The sequence below is a fragment of the Pogona vitticeps genome, chromosome 6 (assembly GCF_051106095.1).
Source record: "Pogona vitticeps strain Pit_001003342236 chromosome 6, PviZW2.1, whole genome shotgun sequence".
Classification (NCBI taxonomy): Eukaryota; Metazoa; Chordata; class Lepidosauria; order Squamata; family Agamidae; genus Pogona; species Pogona vitticeps.
In genome coordinates, this window is record NC_135788.1 from 8,030,913 (window position 1) to 8,052,776 (window position 21,864).

A 21,864-nucleotide genomic window follows, 5' to 3' on the forward strand; every position below is an offset into this window, starting at 1 on the left:
ATTCGAGAGTGACAATCCCTTCCACACTGGAAACAAATACAATCTCTCCCCTGTCCAGCTCTCTGGTTTTGCTGGTTTTGGAACTGCCTCTTTGACGCTGTATGCGAAGCTGGAGTGTCCTCTCCAGAGCACAAAGCCTGGGTAAAATAGTATGGAGGATAGGTTGTTACCCAAGCAGCAAATCCCCTCTCTCCACTTCACTGAAACAGTCCAATGGAAAGGCAAGAGCCAATACAACTGGTTCTAGCAACGTTGCAGGAGTTACCAGAATGACACAAACTGCCTCCGGGACTCCAGCTCCAGATTTTGCCTTGAAGTTAACTTCTGAAGCCTTTTCCATCCGTGGATATTGCCACAAGGCAGTGGAGGCTTGAAATCGGAGTTTTCCTTCTCCTAGATGGGCTGCCTTCCAAGGCTGACGAGCCCCACCTACCCGTCCTGCTCCTTGTTAGTGCAGAGATTAGAACACAAGCTTCCAGCTTCCGGACCTTGTCTTCCAAGAGCACCACCAACTAATAGAGCATTTCTACCCAGGCACCTCCTGCCTCAGCTTCTCTTCAGGAAAAGGATTGGGGTGTCAGTATATTAAGGTACATCTCCTTAAATGCAATAGTAAAAAATTGGCCAAGCATATCTTCATCTGGAATCCTCATTCCCAAAGTCCACGTTGTTGTAATCTATTAATGAGTTGACTTATCACTGTTGCATCAAGTGGTTTTGTAGACTTTCCAAATGAAAGCAAAATTCAGGAGTTAGGAGCGTCTTTGAACATTTCGAGCATAGATTTCCGAGACAATTGTGGAAATGCTTTTAGAGCTTTCAGGCTTCTTCTGATAAGGAGTGCTGGTCTTCCTGTCTTTTCCCTGCCATTATGGGGAGAATGGTAAAAAAAAAAAAACATTGACAGCTGATAGTGGTAGATATCTAATAAGGTATGAAGAATGTGGAAAAACCTGATTATATCTGGTATATTTGGCAGTTCTTCCTCTTTTTAAAAAATTGCCTATTATAGGGAATAATTTTTTTAAAAAAGAATCAGACTATCTTCTATGCTATCATCATCTTCACTGTCTTCATCGCTTTTAATTTGTGTGCTGGTTTCCCACTTCATGTGCCCAAAGTCGCTTCAAACACCAGAAGAGCAAGACACTCTAAGCTAACATTAATCTGAATACTTAATGTTGAGTAGATAAGCATAATCACATTATTATTTACAGATAGGCAGTATATAATATCATTCAATAGCTACTGTTATCCAGAAGAAGAAAGCTACTGTGACATCACTTGGGGAAAAAGGTTTAGTACAGCCCTCTAAACCAGGCTGAAGATTTAGATGATGCTCTCCTGGATCAGATTGTCCCAAATGCTTGAAGTGAAAATATAAAATATAATGGGAGATTTCAGTTGTCCTGATATCTGTTGAAAGTCCAGATGTGCCAAGAATGTAAAGTCCAATATATTTCTCACTTGCCTAGACTACAATTTCATCTTTGAGAAGATGGAAAAAGCAATGAGAGGATTTGCCAGCCTATTTATTTTATTTATATTTATTTATTTATTGGATTTATATACCGCCCCATAGCGCTACAAGCACTCTCCGGGCGGTTTACAATTTTAATTATAAAGGCTACACATTGCCCCCCCAGCAAGCTGGGTACTCATTTTACCGACCTCGGAAGGATGGAAGGCTGAGTCAACCTTGAGCCGGCTACCTGGGATTTGAACCCCAGGTCGTGAGCACAGTTTTAGCTGCAGTACAGCGTTTTAACCACTGCGCCACGAGGCCTAGATCTTTCACTTGCCAACAGAGCTTTAAAACAGGATTTTAAAGGCATATGTATCACTAAGGAAGAGTGCAAAGAAGTGGACAGTATTTGTAACAAGAAGGTCAGGAAGGTTAGAACTCAGGCCTGCAAGACGGCATTAAAAATATGAAATAAAAAAAAGATATTCAGCTATGCTTTGTGAAAAGGAGCAGAAAGCAGAAGGATGAAGATAATGGAGAGAGGGCCAGACTTGTTTTCAGCTTTGATGGATAATGGAGAGGGAGCCAAATACAGTAGTCAGCCTAGCAGAAGCAAAATAAAAGACACAGTGACGGGAGAGATGCTTTTTACATTGTTAAAAGGTGGTACTTTAAAATGAAATCAAGTTTCCAGGACCAGAAGGATTGTCTATATTATGTGAGAATTCTTAGGGATTTGAAATCATTGAAGGTCTGGAGACTGGCCAATGTTCTCCCCTTCGTTTAAGAAGGAAAAAAAAAAGAGGATCTGACTGGTCAGCATGACACTGAGCGACAGGAAAGGTTCTAAAATGAATCATTGGCTTGATAGGAAGACCATTCCACACATTTAATATTCGTCATGGTGGTAGAGGAATACATGCATGTAGAAGTATCTACAGTAGAAGATCCAGGGTTATAAAAATATGTCCTGTCGACAGAGAATCTCTAGATGACGTTCCTATGGGATAGCATATAGAGTGGGACAGTGAAAAGCTCTTTAGAAATACAGGAGTCAAGTGCACACAACCTAGTGGACTTAATCTGGAAGTCCTAGCATTTGCCATATTTTTTTGGCACCGCATGAACCAAGACAGATAGAGCATCCTTGTTCACCAACACTGTACATCTCACCAGATTCTGTATGCAAAGAATTTGAGGGTAGCTATTGCCATCAGAGCTGGGGGGGGGAAATGTATGTTTTTGGATTGTAGGTCCCAAAATCATAACACCATTGGTTCTGTAGTTGAAACACTCAGTTCTTCAAGTCATGGCCATCATGGACCTGGTGGAGACATTCCCAGATCATGTGGCTGATCGGGAATAGAATGCTGGGGTGTATAATTTGACCTATTCATTCAGTTCTTAGATTTGTCTTGACATCAAGTAGATAAAGAGCTATATATTTATGTCAGTTGAAAATCTTAGGGCATTTGTTTCTCCATTATGAGAAAACTAAACTTTTGTTTGTTAAGAATGCCGAAAAGGACTTTATAGATTTATTCCCTGATGTCCTATAGCAAGTATTATATTTTTCATGAGCTGAGAGAATTCAGAGGAAAACAATCTGAAGCATTTTACTAACATGCAGACTGGAAGGAAAGCTCTATGTTTCTCACATAAGCTAGAGTCAGATAAGGAGTCTGTGATAACCTCTTAAACAGAGAAGTGGGAGAAAACCCCATGTGTTTTCTCTTGAAGACTTATTCACAGGAAGCTCTGATGGTGATCTGAATAATTGGCTTAAAAAAAAAAAAGGGTTTACACAATGGGTGGCTTGGCGAACAGGAGAACAGGCCTTTCTGTTGCTAGTTATTGGTGATAACAACTACAAATGCAGCTTTCATATTGCGAAGAAATATAACTCTGATTATCTGAATATAGATGCAGACGATACGGGGTGTATGCTTCCATTTTGGCCTGCTTGTGTGGTTTCTCTGTGGTTTCTGACTAAGCATGATTATAGGCAGAATTGTGGCTAAAAGGAATCAGCTAGGGAATACTAAAATATCATTGAAGCTCAGAGTACAGCTCTGCTCCCAGTTGGCCTGCTCTCTCCTCATGTTTAAGAGGTTGAGTTAGGTGAAAAGCAACTGGTCGACAGGACATTTTCTGGCCTATTTTTTTATTCTTTCTTAAATCTGATGTTTATTGAGGGGCAAATTGCTAGGAAGGAAACCCAAGGCATGCCTCATTCATCAAGCATCCACGTCCCTAAGATGTAATATGGGATTGCTTCCAAATGTGATTTCTCACTCTTTTTTTTTCACCTTGCTTGGTTAGGAAACATTTGATATCTGCCATCTGGGGAAAAAATTGTGGGGGAAGGAGTTGTTAATTTGGTTAGCAAATAAGGGGCTGCACAACAGAAAAAGGAATGGAATTAGAAACTTTCTTGAGAGGTGGAGTGGGAACGGTCTTGCGGCGAGAAAAAAAAAAGCCTGCACCCACCCCTCTTTCACAAGGCTCCAAAACAGAAGAGCGGACAAACTGGCATTCCTGAAATATATGTGGTGCACATATTGAGTTATTCAGTTGCCTATTTGCCAGCTTCCTGGATTTGGGCCTTTGATGTCTGTTATCAGTAGCAAAACAGAACAAGCTGGCTTTTTAAGGAACCTATTTTAAAACAAACAAACAAACTGCATAATATACAGAATAGAGGCATGTCCTTGAAAACAAGGGCTTAGATCCTGCTCTGTGTCTGGAAGGTATACATGTTTTTAAATTGATGTCTATGGTGTTTCTATCTTGTAAACAACCCAGAGTAGTGCATTGCACTAATGGGGTGATCAATCAATCAATCAATCAATCAATCAATCAGTCAATCAGTCAATCAGTCAATCAGTCAATCAATCAATCAATCAATCAATCAATCAATCAATCAATCAATCAATCAATCAACAGAAGAGCTAGGAAACTGTATTTTCTTTCTTTCTTTCTTTCTTTCTTTCTTTCTTTCTTTCTTTCTTGCTGTGTGTTGATGGGCATGAGGTACACTGGTATAGGTAAGAGGTTGCCTGTTCTTTTCCTCACCCACCATTTTCTTAGGTTCACCTTGGTTCTGCCAACTCCAGCCTACTAAATGACGCTCAAGCAATTTAGTTCTCCATGTGACCAGAAGCTACATTTTCCTGGGTTCCATCCCTTTTGATTGGCACTTCTTTCCTTCCACGTTCTGGTCCTGGCGTTCTCCTGGGCCTTCAGGATTCCCAGAGGTCCCTGGATGATGCAGCTGTCAGATAACTACATCTTTTTCAATATGGCTTCAGGCCTGGTTATGGGGCAGAGATGGCTTTGGTCACCTTGATGCATTTTATTTATTTATTTATTCGACTTGTATGCCGCCCACACCCTGCAAGGGTCTTATGCTGGGAACTGGATGGAAGGTGTGTGTCCCTGTTGGTTCTACTGGACCTCTTGGTAGCTTCCAATTCTATCAACCATGGTATCCTTTTGGTATACCTTTCTGGGATAGATCTTAGAGGTCATGTATTATAGTGGTTTCAATCCTTCCTGGATGGCCAAGCTCAGAAGCTGGGGGGGGGGGAATGCTGTTCAACACCCTGCCCAATGGTCTCTGATATTTTTCAGGGCTCAGTCCTGTTTCCCATGTTATTCAACATCTGCATAAAACCCCTGGAAAAGATTATATGGAGTTTGGGGGTTCAATGCCATTGGTATGCTGATGACACCCAACACTTTTTCCCCTTCCCATCAGAATCCAAGGACGCTGTACCGTGCCTAGACAAGTACCTCTTGTCAGTAATGGACTGGCTGAAGCTTAATCCAGACGAGACAAAGGTCCTCCTGGTCAGTCACACAGCAAATCAGGGGATAAGGATTCAGCCTTTATGGGATGGGGTTACACTCCCACTGAAAACACAAGCATGCAGCTTGGATATGCCCCTTCCCTGAGGCCGGATTCTCTGGTTTCATCAGGAAAGCATTTGCTCAGTTAGAGCTAGTGGAATGCCTGTACCTGTTTTTTTTCGGAGATGTCTAATCTGGCCATTGTGACACATGACTTAGTTATATCCCAGTTGGATTACTGCAACATCCTCTATGTAGCACCACTTTTGCAAAGTGTTCAAAAACTTCAGTCGTTCCAAAATGCTACAGCCAGACTGCTGAATGGCACTGGGTACAGAGAACATGTAACTCCCTTATTACAGCGCCTTCACTGGTTCCCAGTTTCTTTCTGGGCTCAATTCAAAGTGCTGGTTATTACCTATTAAGTCCAACACAGCTTGGCTCCAGGCTATTTGAAGGATTATATCGCTTCATGCTTGTCTACAGCTCAGTGGTTTAGGTCTCTGACTGCGAAGCCAGAGGTTGGGGGTTCGATTCCCCACTGTGCCTCCTGGACAGGAGCGGGAGTCAGGGTCTCTTCCAGTTCTGGAGTTCTAGGATTATTTTTATTATTATTCAAAACTGTAAAAAACATTTACTCGTATTATATAACAGGTACAAGTTTTAACCAAAAACCTAAGTATCTGTTAAATATTTACATACAGTATATATATTGTTCCTAATATTGCTGGGACGTGGTGGCGCTGCGCGGGACGTGGTGGCGCTGCGGGCTAAACCGCAGAAGCCTGTACTGCAGGGTCAGAAGACCAAGCAGTCGTAAGATCGAATCCACGCGACGGAGTGAGTGCCCGTCGCTTGTCCCAGCTCCCGCCAACCTAGCGGTTCGAAAGCATGCAAATGCGAGTAGATAAATAGGCACCACCTCGGTGGGAAGGTAACAGCGTTCCGTGTCTAAGTCGCACTGGCCATGTGACCACGGAAGATTGTCTTCGGACAAAAACGCTGGCTCTATGGCTTGGAAACGGGGATGAGCACCGCCCCCTAGAGTCGAACACGACTGGACAAAAATTGTCAAGGGGAACCTTTACCTTTACCTTCAATATTGCTGGGTTTTTTTGTAGCTCTGATGATGTTATTTCTGAAAAATTAAATAATGTTATATATTATTTAATAAAATAATGTGGCTTTATCAAGAAAAAGTGAATGCCTCACACCATTTCTTCTCATATTGTATACTACGTAATGGGGTAGGGGGGAACCCAAATGTTTCATCATGCTGTGTGGCTGTACAAGGTAGTTTGCTGTGAACACTTTCAATTAATTTTCTCCACAACCTCTCACATTTAAAAGTAGATGCTGCAAGAGGAATTTCACAAATCACTCGTCAAAGTATGTCTCTTTCAGCTGCTGTAAGGAGAGGATCAGGAGAGGAAATTGAAGCCTGTGGGTATGAATGAAGAGACGGATTGGTTTGCTGATTCTCTGAAGTCCCCTTTCAGCCATCAGAATGGGAACTGAAGAAGGAAAAGGAAAGCCAGGGTTTAGGGTTTTTTTTAAAGTTATAAATAAATGAAGCAAGGATTAATTTTATTTAGATTTCTATCTGATCTTTCCACACAGGGCACACAAGCCAGCTTCCAGCAACAAAATGCACACACCGGTGCAACACTTATTTATTTATTTTTTAAAAAAGCAATTTAAAAAGCATTATATGAAGTAGAGCAGATGAAAAACCATAACAGTACCTAAGGTTACCAATCTGGAATATGAAGTATATTCATCCAAATAATTCAAAGGGGTGGTTTGCATCCAAAGGTCTTTGCAAGCCGGTAGAGGACCATCAAAACATTAAATACGAATTTAGAGGGAACTCTCTAGAAAAATAGTTCCAGGTTTTAAAAATACCTCTCCTGTATGCCTACTAAATATGCCTCTGCTTTTAATGAGATAGTGGGACGTTCCTTTAATCCTGGTCTTATCTCCTGGAATTAAAGAATTGGAATTAAACTGTCAGATAACCTGAGTGCAATCCAGTTAAGGTTTCAACAGTCATGGTCACATCTGCAAACTTTGCTTACCAATTAATCAGAAAAGCTGTAGTGCTCCCATATCAAATTCTACTAAACAACCTGGCTTTTAGTGACAATACGGACCAGACTTTGGAACTCCCTCCCACAGGAGGCCAGCCCAGCCCCATCTTTGCTGTCCAAAGACGTTTCTCTTCTGAGAGGCTTTTCCTTAGTGACTAGCAGTCTGGGGAGGGGGGTGTCATTCAGATTGGATTGTTGTGCTCTGTTGCTTTTAAATGTAATTTTAGTATTGATTTTAGTTTCAGTGTTTAATATGATGCTTGTTTAATTCCTTTTTAATATTTGTATAATTTTTTTTTAGCTTTTAAATATTGCCCTTTTATGATGTAAGTCGCTTTGGGTCCTTTTGCAGAGAACGGTGGGGGTGAAAATATTTCAAATGAATAAATCTTCCAGTCCCTTTCAGTTCTGAACCCCTTCCTGCATTTTCAGTGGATGTGCTGTAGGTGGTCCTGGGTCAGAGCAATCAAGATTGCCCTCTTTCTGGACCCATTGAAATTGCTCCACCCTGCAGTAAACCAAGTTGTAATGATGACATGCATTACTAGATCCAAATTTTCTTTGCACAGGTGAAATATACTATGACTTTACCATTTACTTTATTTCTTTTTATTGAATTTCTATTCCCCCTCCCTTTCGCTCAAGAATGGCAGCCCCCACCCACCCAAAGGGATGCTGCCCTGTATAAGACTTAATTGTGTGTGATGTTATGGTGCCCTATTTATCTACTGCTGTCACTGGGAGTAGGGAATGCTTGGGTACCCTGGAGGATCAGCCCTATTGGTTATATTTTATAAATAGAAGATCTATTAAGTTTCATTTCAAAACACCTTGAGAATACACAGCAGAAACTGTATGACAGTGATAAAAATCACTGTAGTGTTTCCAAGCTTTTCACCGCAAACAGTTTTATAAATGGTTCCCAAGCTCCAGACAAGCTGGGGGTGGAGCAGGGGAACGAGAAAGCTCTGCAACCTTTGGTAAATGTCCCAGAATGCTGTTATCCGCAGGCGAAATCAAGGTGAAGTCAAGACCATCCAATGTGGTGCTGCAGGAAGAAACGCATGATGAGAATTTGAATATAGGCTGTTGGGGGACTTCCGCATCTCTGTGAAAAAGCTGAAAATGCAGTCATCAGTTTGGTTTGCAAAGCAGTTTATTTATGCATGTGTAAATGAAACAGAATTACAAAATACACCCATCTCAATAGGGTACTGTGGCATTTACCCCGTGGCCCCTGGTTGTTTCCCCAAACACAGAGCTCACCTGAGTATCCCAACACGGCCTTTAACATGCTGCCACCCGTTGATCTCTTTATCAACCTTTATTTCCTATGAAAGACTGAGGTCCATTCAATACTGAACTTTTAAACTGAAACAGGTTTATTGATTACATGTGGTTTCCGGAATCGTTCTTAAGCACATTCTTAAAGTTACTCAAAGCTTCAATATTTTACTTTAATCTCTTCTATCTTAATTAATACAGGTCACGCTCTGGTTAATCACTCCTTAAACACACACGCTCTTTGCCCCAAACCCCAAAACTCTTTTTCTCCTGTCTCTGACTGAACTCACTAGACTCTGACTCACCCCTCCCTTCCTGGTTTCTCTGGCTCCGCCTCCCAACAGCTCCCATTGGTGCAGGCCAATACCATTGTATATATATAGGAAGACAGGGTGTTCGCTACAGGTACCGATCATAACTCTGTGCTTCACGCTTAGTTTTGATTTGAAGCAGATACTGTGGCTGCTGAATGGGAAGGACTGTTGTGTCTTGATTCACTATATATATGACTCGCAAGATAGCTTTTCCTATGGCCGTGCTTTGCAAGATGATTTTTTTTTGTCTTGCAGTCATTTTCGCAAAATAAAAAAAAATGGCAATCGTCTTGCGAGGCATCTCATAGGAATGCATTGAAGGCAATTTCAATGCATTCCTATGGGAAATCACGCTTCGCAAGATGATTGTTTTTGTGGTAGAAAAGGACTCGTGGAATGAATTGTTTTTGTCTTGCGAGGCAATACTATATATATATATTTACCAGGATATGAGGCATTAGGGTTCAGTTTGCAACTTTTGAGTAAGTGAAGTGGTATGGTTGGGTTGAGTGTCCTCTTAAGGGGTGACTACATGGACTTTTGTCCTGTTGTTTGGTCTGCATTAGGGATGGGCTGGTTTGCTCCTTTTGCCAGCAACCAGATGATATAATTGCCAGTGCAAACCAGCCCATTGCCAGACTGTTCCTACCTGCACTTTTCTGGCCAGACATTTTTTAGTGACACTGATAGGAGTCTGACACTTCCACTGTACTTCTCTGTAGCTAAAGTCGGTGATGGAAGGTTGTCTAGAATTAAAAAGGGATGTAGATACTGGATAAATATAGAAGTTAGGTGACCCTGTTTTACTGCTTTGTTTGTGCAACACCCTGAATTGATACTCTTAACTAAGGGACATATATCGTTGATACTGTTATAATGTATTTCTGTTTTGTGTGTGTGCCGTTTGCTCATTACCTTGTTCACTTTGCAGAATGCAACAAACAAACAAACACTCTTCCCTCTCCAAACACACACACTGAATTAGCATTATATGCCGTTACCTTAGTTCACCCATTTGTCTGTAAGCTGTCCAGGACATATTTGTTGATGGGCAGCTATGTAAATTTAATCGATTATTCAGTCATCATGAAGCTCTGATACTAGAAGTTTAAATCTGGACTGTGAGCAACTGTTGTGGATTCCCATGAATGTTGTTCTTGTTTTTGCTACAACCCATTTCTGTAAACAACATTCTAGGCCTCCTGTAATGAGACCACTGAGGTCTCTATTCAAAACCTCCTGATGTCATTTTCATGGGCCTCTGTAGAGATGCCTGTAAGTATCTGAGGGAGACCACAGCTGTGATACAAGGATATCTGCAAGCAGGATCTGAAGGCATTAGGAATGGACCTCAACAGATGGGAAACCTTGGCATCCAAGCATTCAGCCTGGAGGCAGGTGGTGCATCACGGCCTCTCCCAATTTGAAGAGACCCTTGTCCAGCAGGCTGAGGCCAAGAGGCAGTCCCAAAGACAGCCAAATCTGGGAGCTGGACAGGGGACAGATTGTGTTTGTCTTCAGGCTGGAAGGGATTGTCACTCTTTAATTGGGCTTCTCAGCCACAGTAGACGCTGTTCCAAGACCTCTATTCAGAGCACGTTACCATAGTGTCTCGAGACTGAAGGATACCTACATTGCCTCTAAGGACCCATGGTGTATTCCATGGCAATGAGAGAGAGAACCCCCTCTGTTGTTGTTTTCCAGGTATAGAACACCCCTTTCATGTACCAGTTTAATAATCTTCTTGGTAATAGGACAAAATATGTTTGTTCACCTGTGTGCCGTCAAGTTGATTGCAACTTATGGTGACTCTTTCTAGGCAAAGAACACACAGAAATGCTTGCCATTCTCTTCTTCTGGGGACACCCTGAGATTTTGTCCATGAATACACAGGCTGGCTCTTCTCCTGGGAGGCCCAGTGGGGAATTGAGCTCCCAGTCTATGCTTCGGCAACCATATATGCAGTAGTATTTAAATAAATAAGGGTGGCATTTAAAATCAATCAAGCAATACATTCGCCCCCCCCTTTTTTTTTTACTGGCTATCACTTATAAATCATGCCTTTGTCCTTCCCACACTCATCCCCTGCTTATTCTCTCTGTCCCAAAAGGTCTACAGAATCCCACCTTGTCAAGAATGGTTCTGAGAAATGGTGCTCATTTCTTGGCGTTTCTTTCCAAATCTGGCACAAAATCCTGAAGATGCAGCTCGTCTTTTGTCATGGTGGGAGAGAAATGAGGACACAGTGCAGCCGTTGTGTTTAAGGTTGGGCCTCTGTCTCAAGAGGGATATTTTTAAAAGCCTTTCTTCATCTCTTACTGCCTGCACCCAGTTCTCTCCTGCTGCATAAAAGAGTGGACTGTTCCCAGTGTGGTGCAGCTGATTGAGTGACGGACTAGGATACTGGAGAACAGTGTTCAAATCCACACTCAGCCATGGAAACTGACTGGGAGAGGAACTGGTAAAACCATTCTTTAAATAGCTCACTTACCTTCAAAACTCTATTAGAATCTCTACAAGTCTGTTTTGACTTGATGGCACATAACACACAAACACACACATGTCCAACAGTCACTAGAGATGAATGCTAAAACAATGCTTTATGAAAATAATAAGGGACTTTTTGTAGCTTCACCCAGAATATTTTGCTATGCTGTATTGGGATTAGTACTGTACGATTTGCTAAAATCTCTGAGGGCAGTATTGGTCTAGTAACAGTCTGGAAAGAAATTAAATCATCTCTGCTTTATTACAGTTCTTTCCTTGTAAAACCATCTGTAGAGTATTTGAGGCCAACATACATGCAGTTCTATTAAATCCAGCTTTCCTGGCAGGCGTATTTCTAAAAATTCTAAAAAGCCACAGCTCTGCTTCTGTGAAATAATGTTTAGATCTGCAAGTTCTCTTCTCTCTAGTTTAGATTTCCATACTATAATAGATTGTGGCAACCTTAGAGCTCACCATACATTCAAGCACATTTGTGTAACATAAGCTTCAGCAAACATGCACGAGATCTTTTGGTAACCTAGTTGCTTTTTTCTCCAGCCCCCCCCCCAACATGCTATGAAAGAAGGAAAAAATAAAACTTCATTGAGATAAGAAGAACAATATGGCATAGCAGTGCCACTGTATGACTGCAGTTCTTACCTATCTTGCTAGCTGAGGACTTCAGGACCCTGGAGAGTACCTACGTAGAAGGTGTTTTGGTTGTGCTTAACCATCTTAGAACTGCAGAACTGGAAGAGTCCTAATGGATCAAGTCCAGTCCCTGTTAAGGAAGGCACAATGGGGAACTGAAATCTCAACTTCTAACTCTGCAGCCAGATACCTAAACCACTGAGTTGTCCAGCACTTATCAAACAGCTGAGAAATGGAAGCATATACTGTACTATGAATGTACATGACAAATACCATCTTTTTTTCCCATGCTCAGGCATTGGCTTATTTCAGGCTTTATTCCCAGCTGAACTGAAATCCAACACTTCCATTAAAATACAATAAAATAAATTTTCAGTGGTATTTGTTCAGAACTCGTGAATTCAGAGGGAGAGACTTTTACTGTGCCCAAAGGCAGAAAATGCAATGTACACCCATTGTAGCCAACACAGTTTGGCACTGCGATGCAAGTCAGTTTCACATGAGGAGACTGTATCACCTCATTGCACCCAGTGGTACTTTATGATAATTCATATGGTCACCATAAGTCAGAAGTGACTTGAGTACACACAACAATAACTATTGTCGAAATACCCTGCTCTGTACAGTAAATTTGGTTATGATTCCAGTCTGATCAACTGCATTGCAGTAAAGACAGACATAGCATGGGATGTTATCCCAACTCCTCTTCAAATGCATTAAGACATACTCACCTTCCCATTGCTACTTGAGGCATGTATACTATATATAGCATAAATGTATGCATTCATTGCAATTATAGGAATATGCTCCAAGACTTTTCACTAATCATGATCAAGATAGCATGAGAATAAGTTTATTCTCTTTTTTTCTCTGGTGTCTTCTCCCTGTTAGTTGGATAAATGGTTCTATATAATCTGATGGGGCACCAGTCTTCATTCAGTAATCTGAAGATATAATGTCAATGCAATGTTATTGCTCCCTTCCATCTGTCTTCTAATATTTTAGGCCCATAGGAGAGTTTTGATTTTGGTAGATGATGCCTCCCTTCCTTTTTAAATAAGTTGTTAAAAATATAATTAAGCTTCAAATCTGAAAATTAATTATGAATAAGGCAAAGCTATGGGATTAGCAAAGGGCACCCTCTCAGGTTTATGAATTATAAATGGTTTATAAATTAGAGCCTGGAAGCAATGAAAATGCTGAAGAAAAATAGGAAAGGAAAATATTATTTATTTTTAAAGAGATCTGTGTGGAATTTCCATGACCCTAAATGGTGATTGAGTTCTGATGTTTGTGAAAAGTGATGGATCTTTTCGTTCAGATGTGGAGGCATCCAGTGCTCATTTAGCAAATTAACGCCACTCTAGCTCAGTTGCCCAGTGTGTGTGAAGATTTAAGATCACACCACTCACTGCATCATTTTAAAGATGGCTAAGTCTGTTTGGCCCAGGTTTGGAATGAGGAAATTGCATCTTATTCAACCAAGATGGAGCCGGTGTCAGCATCTGTCACCCTTGGACAGCAGGTGGGACTCCAGCAAGATCTTCTGGGGTCTCTGACTTGGAAAATGAAATACATTTAAGAATCATGCATGTTAAGGAATACCTTCCATCCAGACACGTTGGAAATCTAAATTTGGGACTGGAACTTGGGCATCTAGACTTGTGACAGCAATTTAACCAAAATGAAACTAAACAGACATATTCCCATCTCAGAAGAATTACAGAGTGGAACTGTTCTGTTCTCTTCATTCCTACATTCAAGGTTCTATTCCTTAACTTTGAAGTTCTTCGCCACCATTCCGGCCCCGAGGGTGCTGCCTGTAATCCTGCTCACTACCAATTCAGTTGTTCTGTTGCTGTTTCTGGTCTCCTTCTCCATTTTCTTACATCATTACTTCTGCCATGGAACAGCTGAGTCCCCCTTCTTTGAGCCAGACTTCTGTCCTCCTCCGGATCCAACATCAAGACTTGCTCTTTTAGTTTCTGGCTTTCTTGAATCATCTTAGACTCAGCTCTGCCAGTTCCTCCTCCACTGCTTGATGTCTCTGGCAGTCTCTGTCAATGTTATTGTCCCTCTTCCATTACCATGTATCATAGCTGATAAGTCTTCCATATAACTACAAGGCTTCTAAGCTCTACTGCTTCTAAGTTACCCTTGGAAATGTGTTCTGGCAGAGAATAGCAGGGAGGTTGCTAGGAGTGGATGAACAGTTGGCAGAACTGGCTCAGGAAAGGCCCTGCAGAATGTAGCACAACATGGCAGTGGGGAGATGTGGCCCCTGGCTGTCCTTGCAGAGGCAGATAGGACCTCGAGTCACACAGCACCTGGAGGGCCGAAGATTTCCAACCATTCATGTAAATGTTACCGTAGAAAAATTAAAGTTCAAGCAAAACTCTAATTTTCAACTTCTCCTATCCATTCATGAAATCTGGGTTTGTTTTAAAATGCCAATAAAGTCATCCAGAACCCCCAATTAAAAGCTTTATCTTTAGAGGACATAGTCAGTGGTACACAGTATGATGTCATGAAATCATGAGTTGGAAGGACCTACAAGGCCATTGAGTCCAATCTTCTGCTCAATGAATAAAGATTTTGGGCTTTTTGGAAATTGTTTGCATGCCTCTAAGTGGATGTTAATTTTGAGATCTGTGCCCTGGTTGGGACATTTCCCCGCTTCTCTTGGAACACTCAGGCAAACATTACAGCCAGAAAGAAGAAGGGACCCTACTTTAGGAGGAAAATAAATCTGCTTTATGGTTTCTTAGTGTTAGGACTTCATACACCAGCAGAGGAGGTCTTTTCTCTATAAACCAGGAGAAGAACAAAGAGTAATAAAGGACTGCAGATTAATGGATACAGCTTGGTAAGCTAATCTTGTTAGTTTCCTTAAGGGTGATTCAGTCTTCGCCATTCTTGTAAACTCACTGTGGCTTAAGTAGAAGTTATCACGTGTTCTGTTTAAGATATACAGTCCATTTATCAGCTATTTGGACTTACGCATTTTGCTTCTAAAACAGCAGTTTGAGCCATTCACCGACTTGTTTAATGACTTGGCTACTAACAACAAATGTTGATTAATAGATAGCCAGGATCCGGATTCAGGCATTTAGGTGAACAAAGATGGACTTGAAGTGGAGAAGAGGTGGGGGCTTGGCTGTAAGCCACCACACCTCTGTTCCCACCTGTACCAGCTCTGCTTTGCAAACAGATTGCAAAGTGCTGGAGAGAGCTGTTTTCAGTGTGCTTGCCTGAACATACCTAGACGCCTTTTCAGATCCTTGTGCTAAATGTGTACAGTAATGTGCTCCATGAAATGTAGCCAGCTAACATGAGGAGATTGGGTCCAGGGATTTTTTTGCATTGCTCGCAGTTCTCATGAATTCATTTTGAGCACCTAAGCCGGTCTCTTAGCATCTAGGAAGATCTGTTTCCGGGCACAATTCAAAGTGCTGCCTTTAATGGGTTTTAGCAGGCTGGGTGATAGTTGATAGTAAAGAGAACATTACTGGTTCCAAACCATAAGAATATTTCTTAAGAAGCTAGTATCCACGACTAACAGAGTTTAAATGGTTCTTGGCTATTTTCTTAATGCTGGTTGTATGTGAGGCAGTGTGAAGGCTCCAGTGGAGGATACAGTCTGGTAGAAGGTGCCCTATCTTGTGAAAGCTGGTGTGGAGGATAAGAACATGGAGGTTTGTGTCAATTTTTGTTTGTCCCTCTCAGAAGCACCACAGCACAATTAACACAAATTTCAGAAGGATTTCCCCAAGATTTTGGGGCAGCTGGCATCTAGACCTCTATAGTTCATTTTGACAGACATAGAGTACGTTGACACCTGTGTGAAGTTGCCTGTTCTTCTCCAAACTTGTAAGTGACTAGGTGCATGTGAAAACCAAATTTTCTTACATTCACCTGGTTTTTTTCTGTCAGTTCTGGTCTGTAGCTTGTTAAGTGGCTCACAAGTGACTCAGAGTGGACCGGTTTTAGAGATTGGTAGTTCTTTCCTTCAACCCTGAGTGCTCACTGTAAAGACAGATCCTGAAACTGAGGCTCCATTACATTGGCCATCTCATGAGAAGAGAAGCCTCCCTGGAAAAGACCCTGATGTTGGGAAAGTGTGAGGGCAAGAGGAGAAGGGGACGACAGAGGACGAGATGGTTTGACAGTGTCATTGAAGCGACCACCATGAATTTGACCCAACTCTGGGAGGCAGTGGAAGACAAGAGGGCCTGGGGTGGTCTGGTCCATGGGGTCACAAAGAGTCGGACACGACTAAACGACTAAACAACAAAGTTCTTTCTTTCCACATTATAGTCCTGACATTCTTTGCTGTTTCTAAAGGATCCACCGGTGTTCTGAAAAAACTCTGCCTTGTCAGACCTGAACTCAGCAATGTTTTGCACAAATCTAAATGGAAAAATTGTGTTGTTGCTGTTGCTGTTGCTGTTGCTGTTGCTGTTGCTGTTGCTGTTGTTGTTGTTGTTGTTGTTGTTGTTGTTGTTGATGATGATGATGATGATGATGATGATGATGATGATGATGATGATGATGATGATGATGATGATGATGATAATAATAATAATAATAATAATAATAATAATAATAATAATAATAATAATAATAATAATAATAATAATAATAATAATAATAATAAGTAATTGGTAAAGGAGGATGTGTTGAGAAGAGAAGATGCAGGAAAGAGGAGGATTAGGAAGTACAGGACTGGTTTTGAGGAAGAACTTAAAGGAAAATCGCACTGGCTTGGCATGAAAGAGGAACATGTCTGTCTTTGTTGTAATACAGAGAAGGTTCATTGACTCTATTCCCAATAGAAGAAGATTTATCAAAGAACCAAAGGTTTATCAACTCTATTCCCAATACAAAGGAGACTCATTGAAAATGTACTTTTGTCAAGTGGAGAGAGAGGCGAAGCAAATTCTGCCTACACTTACTTCAAAGCAAACTACACTTAACTCAGTGGGACTTGCTTCTAACTAACTATGGAGAAGATAAAACTTTTAATCCTATAGGAGAGAGCCATGAATAATATTTTTCTTAAAGATAATGCATATCTTGAGAAATTTGAACTATTACACATTATATATTATAATATGTTTTAAGGCAATATATTTTAAATTGTCAGGTATAGAAATCATCCCAACATTCTGGTTTCATTTTAAGTTCTCTAATCATAGGGTTTTCAAGATACAAAACATTCAGAAGTGGTTTGCCATTGCCTTCTTTTAACAAAAGTTAGCTTGAGTGTCTGCCATTGACTCAGAAAGATCCTCTGCCAGTGTCATCTTGTGTCATCGTTGCTGCCCAGTAGACTCACCTCTAAGAGTCTCTTTGACCCTATTACCCTTGGGATGGTCTGTTCCCTTGTTACAGTTAATCCTGAAGAGTCTGGTGTCTCAGATTTGACCATTCCCTGGGAGGGACCTTGCTGCTAGTCCAGACTCATTATGGAGACTAGCCTCCTGAGGGCATTGCTCTCAGCTTCCCTGATATTGTCAAACAAATAATGACAAATAATGGCTGAGAAACATTGAAGGCAGCAAGAAAAAGCAAAGACCAAATATGAGACAGATGGACTTCCTACAGAAAACCACAACCTTGAGTTGGCAAGAGCTGAGAAGGACTGATAATGATAGGGCATTTTAAAGGTCACCCATTCATTGGTTCGCTATAACTCAGATATGACTTGATGGCACATAATAAGAAATCACCCATTAAAGTATCCCGCCCATTTTCATTGTGTTTAAGTTTCCAGCAAAGCCAGTCCTATTGACACCAGCTATTGCTGGCTAGATGGACGTAAGATTGCAGTCTCAGACTACTGTTGATTTCTCTTGAAGTTTCATGTTTTCTCATTCTAATTCAAGCATGCTTGTTTAAAAGATGATGAACATTCTGTTATTACATACCAGACTTTTATTTAAAAAATAAATGTTTTAGTTGTTAGCAACATAATACTTTCTCTTCCAAATTGACTTTTTATCAAGTACAGATATCAAAAATAAATGAACAGGCCATGATGCTTCAGTCCTTTTTTGCTACTGGAAAAAATCAACAAGTATAAAGAGAATAAAATAGTGATGAATTTTATTTAAGAAGAAGAACTTGTTGGAATATCAAAGATTTTCCGGTTTATTCAAGCATAACCACAATGCTAGTCTGCATGAAGTTCCAACCAAATTAGGAATATTCCATTGTAAAAAAAGTAAAAAAAAGTAACGAGACAGTTTTGTGTACTTTAAATTTACATTTAAATTGTCTAAGGATTTTGGTTATTGGTATATTTTAACACTATCTTTAAAAGTAATCATTAAAATGCAAGCCTTACTCATTGTAAGGCAGTGAGTGATCCAATGTCATCCACCCCGTTTCAAGTCAAGTCCAATATGAGCTGCACTGGTAGAGATGGGCATAAACCACTGAACCAGTTCATACTTTGTCCAAACAGGTGTTCAGCACTTCCCAGCCTCGTCTCCTCTGGCAGGCATTCACTCAGAGGCAGCGCCTGGAGGAGGTGGGGTAGGGAAGCCGGGGTGCTGCTTCTGAGTGGGCTGGGAAGTGCCAAACACCTGCTTGGACAAGGTACAAACTGGTGCAAACTGCCAAACTGGTGGTGTGCGCTCTTCCTCTCCACCACTAGTTTTCAAATTTGCACCCACAGCTATTGTTGGACCAAGTCCTAGAAGCCTCTGGGAAATCACTGGATTACACCATTTTGTTGTTCTTTAGTCGTTAAGTCATGTCCGACTCTTCGTAACCCCATGGACCAGAGCACGCCAGGTCCATCATTCTATAATGATGATGATAATGATGATGCCATCAAGTCAGTTCCGTGTTATGGTGACCATTTCCAGGGTTTTCTAGGTAGAGAATACACATATGTTGTTTATCATTCCCTTCTTCTAGGAGTGCCCCCCGGTCTGCACAGCTTGGCCATAGTGACATAGGCTGGCTCTACTCACAGAAGGCACAGTGGGGGATTGAACTCCCATCTTTCAGCTCAACGGACAGATACATAAATCACTGAGCTATCCAGCCACTCTTATTTGTTCACCTAGGCATTTTAAATGTGGAAAGTTTACAAACTGGGAGAAAGTAGCTACCTATTATATGTTTCTGGGGCAAAGTAGCTGCCTATTTTATGTTTCTTCATTTTGATGCTGTTGCAGTTCTCCCCCCTCCATCTCCCTCTCCCCCCTCTGTCTGTGTGTACATCACTATTTAAATAAATTTAAATTAATTTAAATAAATAACTCAATCTCCCTTTTTCTTACCGGATGGCACCTGTAAATTATTCCCTTCAGCCTCCGGCTGGTCCTGATTTTTATTGTTTGTCAGCTCTGGCATTTCTGGATCTAATCATGCCCTTTGTCTTTCCCACTTCCACTTCTTGCTTGTTTGCTCTGTCCCAAGAGGTCTGCAGAATCCCACTTTGTCAAAGAATGGTTTTGAGAAATGGTGCTCATTTCCTGGTTTTTCTATCCAAATCTGGCACAAAATCCTGAAGATGCAGCTCTTCTTTTGTCATGGTGGGAGAGAAATGAGGGCATACTGCGGCCGGTGTGTTTAAAGTTTGGGCCTGTCTCTCAAGAGGGATATTTTTAAAAGCCTTTCTTCATCTCTTACTGTCTGCTCCCAGTTCTTTCCTGCTGCATAAGAGAGTGGACTATGTGCCTAACAATCACTAGAGGCATATACTAAAACAACTCTTAATGAAAATATACAGGATTTTTTTCGGCTTCAGCCAGAATATTTTGCCATGCTGTATTGAGATTGGTTGACCCTTCCCTTCTTCTTGGGGGTACCTTAGGACGGCTTGCTCATGGCTACACAGATTGGTTCTTCCCCTAGGAAGTACAGTGTGGAGTCAAACTTCCAACCTCTGGTTCCACGTCCAGATGCTTTAAACCACTGAATAGATACCAGTATTTTTCATTCCTCATTGCGAGACCAAGGTATCCTAGCTTTATGCATTTTACATGCATTACGATTTCATGGTCTTCATTCATTTGCTTTATTCAGTCACATCATGTCAATCATGACCATGCAGGAAGAATTTCCAACTCAGGAATATCAGCAGTGGGCGAGATATTTAATATGCTGACCTTAGATTGATCTTGGTCACATTAGGTGTCCAGACTAATGACCGTGTTTGCTTTTTCTGTGATGGGAGCACTGAAATAGTAAGAACTAGCAAATTCTAGAAATGCTGGTCTGGAATGGCTTGAATTTTTCTTAACTGATCCTCCTTATATGAATGTTCATTTACGTTTATAGTTCTTTCCATTATTTAAACTGTATGTTCCAGACAATGAAATGTCATTAAGTGGTAATTTATTATTATTGGCCAAAATCCTACTGATGATGAGATAAGGTTTACATAACTTGCTGCAGCTAATTCTGGCTAATTAATTCTGGGGCATATCTTGCTTGTGCAAGTGCATGGCAAGACCTATGACCAAGAAGTGCCCCGGCACCTCATCGATCAGTTTCAATTAGCCAAAGGCAAAAATGCTTTCTCAGTAGCATTTTTGCCATTGTTCATTTGTTTTCAACTGGCCTTCCATATCTTGAACCTGGAAACCTTCTCTCTCTCTCTCTCTCTCTCTCTCTCTCTCTCGTTCACAGGTTTGCAGGCATTCCTGTTTAGCTTCTTGATTTAAAACATTTTGAAGCTTCTGAAAAGTCTCAGAATGGCTTATAAAAATTTGAAAAGGAAAAAAAAAGGAAGCAAAATAAACAAATTCGCTGCCAAAAAGAATATGGGTTGAAAACTAAATAAAATGATTCTGAAAATCCTACAAAAAAACCCAGATAGCAATTAAATAGTGTAAGCTGACATAAACAATTAATCAAGGCCACTAGCCATTTAAAATGATTGTTCTGGCTATGTACAATGCAGTAAAATAAAACTCTCGCAGCTGAATGCAAATTAATTTGTGTAAATTGCCTTAATGGCAGGGGATGCATCACATTTTGCTATAATAACCTTTAATGCAGTTGGTACATTGAGTTCCTTCCTTAACTGTCTTACCTGCATAGCTATGTTAGTGCTTCTCACCAGTTTATGTGTTTCTCTTCTATTAAATGTTGTCCCTGCTAAGAGGGTAAGTATTCAGGTAATATTTATAGCTTTTCTCTCCTTTAAACCCCCCCTCCCACCTTAGTTAGAAATAGGGCAGTGCCACACAATAGCAAAAGTGTTCAACCAATTTTTTTCAAATATTTGTTTTGGGCAATAAGATAAGAGCAGAAGAGGGCTAAGAAAAAAGCAACTGAGTTTTAATGCATTATCTCCCAAGGCTTCCCCTTTTTATTTTCCTGCTTTGATAAGCTGTAGGCCTTAGCCAGGTTTTTGTCCCTTATATAATCCTGTATTTCCCAGTGCAATGTTTTATTAGCAATAATGGGTGCAATCCTCTGCTGTGGCGTGTCCTTGTGTCTCTTTGCTTTGCCTCCTAAGGGCTGCTTGAGAGAGAACCTGCTTCCCTCCTCATTGCAAAATGTTGCAGAGATAAAACATTCAGTGAGTCTTTGATGTCCTTTTCAAAGCAAGTGAGGGTAGAAATGGCCAGTGGCTTAACAGTGGAAATAGCTGAACTGAGAAGCTGTAATTTAGGCTGTTTAATATTTTTCCCCCTCAGGCTTCCTTCCCTTCCTAAATTCTGATTTCTTCTAATGAACTGGTTCTGCCTGTCCT

The 21,864-nt window shown here is 40.9% G+C and overlaps 1 protein-coding gene and 1 long non-coding RNA gene across 4 annotated transcripts in view; both read left to right on the forward strand.

Annotated features, from left to right (window-relative positions):
• Window positions 1-21,864, forward strand: part of DPP6 (dipeptidyl peptidase like 6) — a 490,996-nt gene that overhangs the window by 120,341 nt on the left and 348,791 nt on the right. The gene's annotated exons all lie outside the window — the stretch shown is intronic.
• LOC144583782 (uncharacterized) lies at window positions 757-3,878 on the forward strand. Its single transcript, XR_013537722.1, has 2 exons — window positions 757-1,526; window positions 1,784-3,878. It is a non-coding gene; the product is annotated as an uncharacterized LOC144583782 (long non-coding RNA).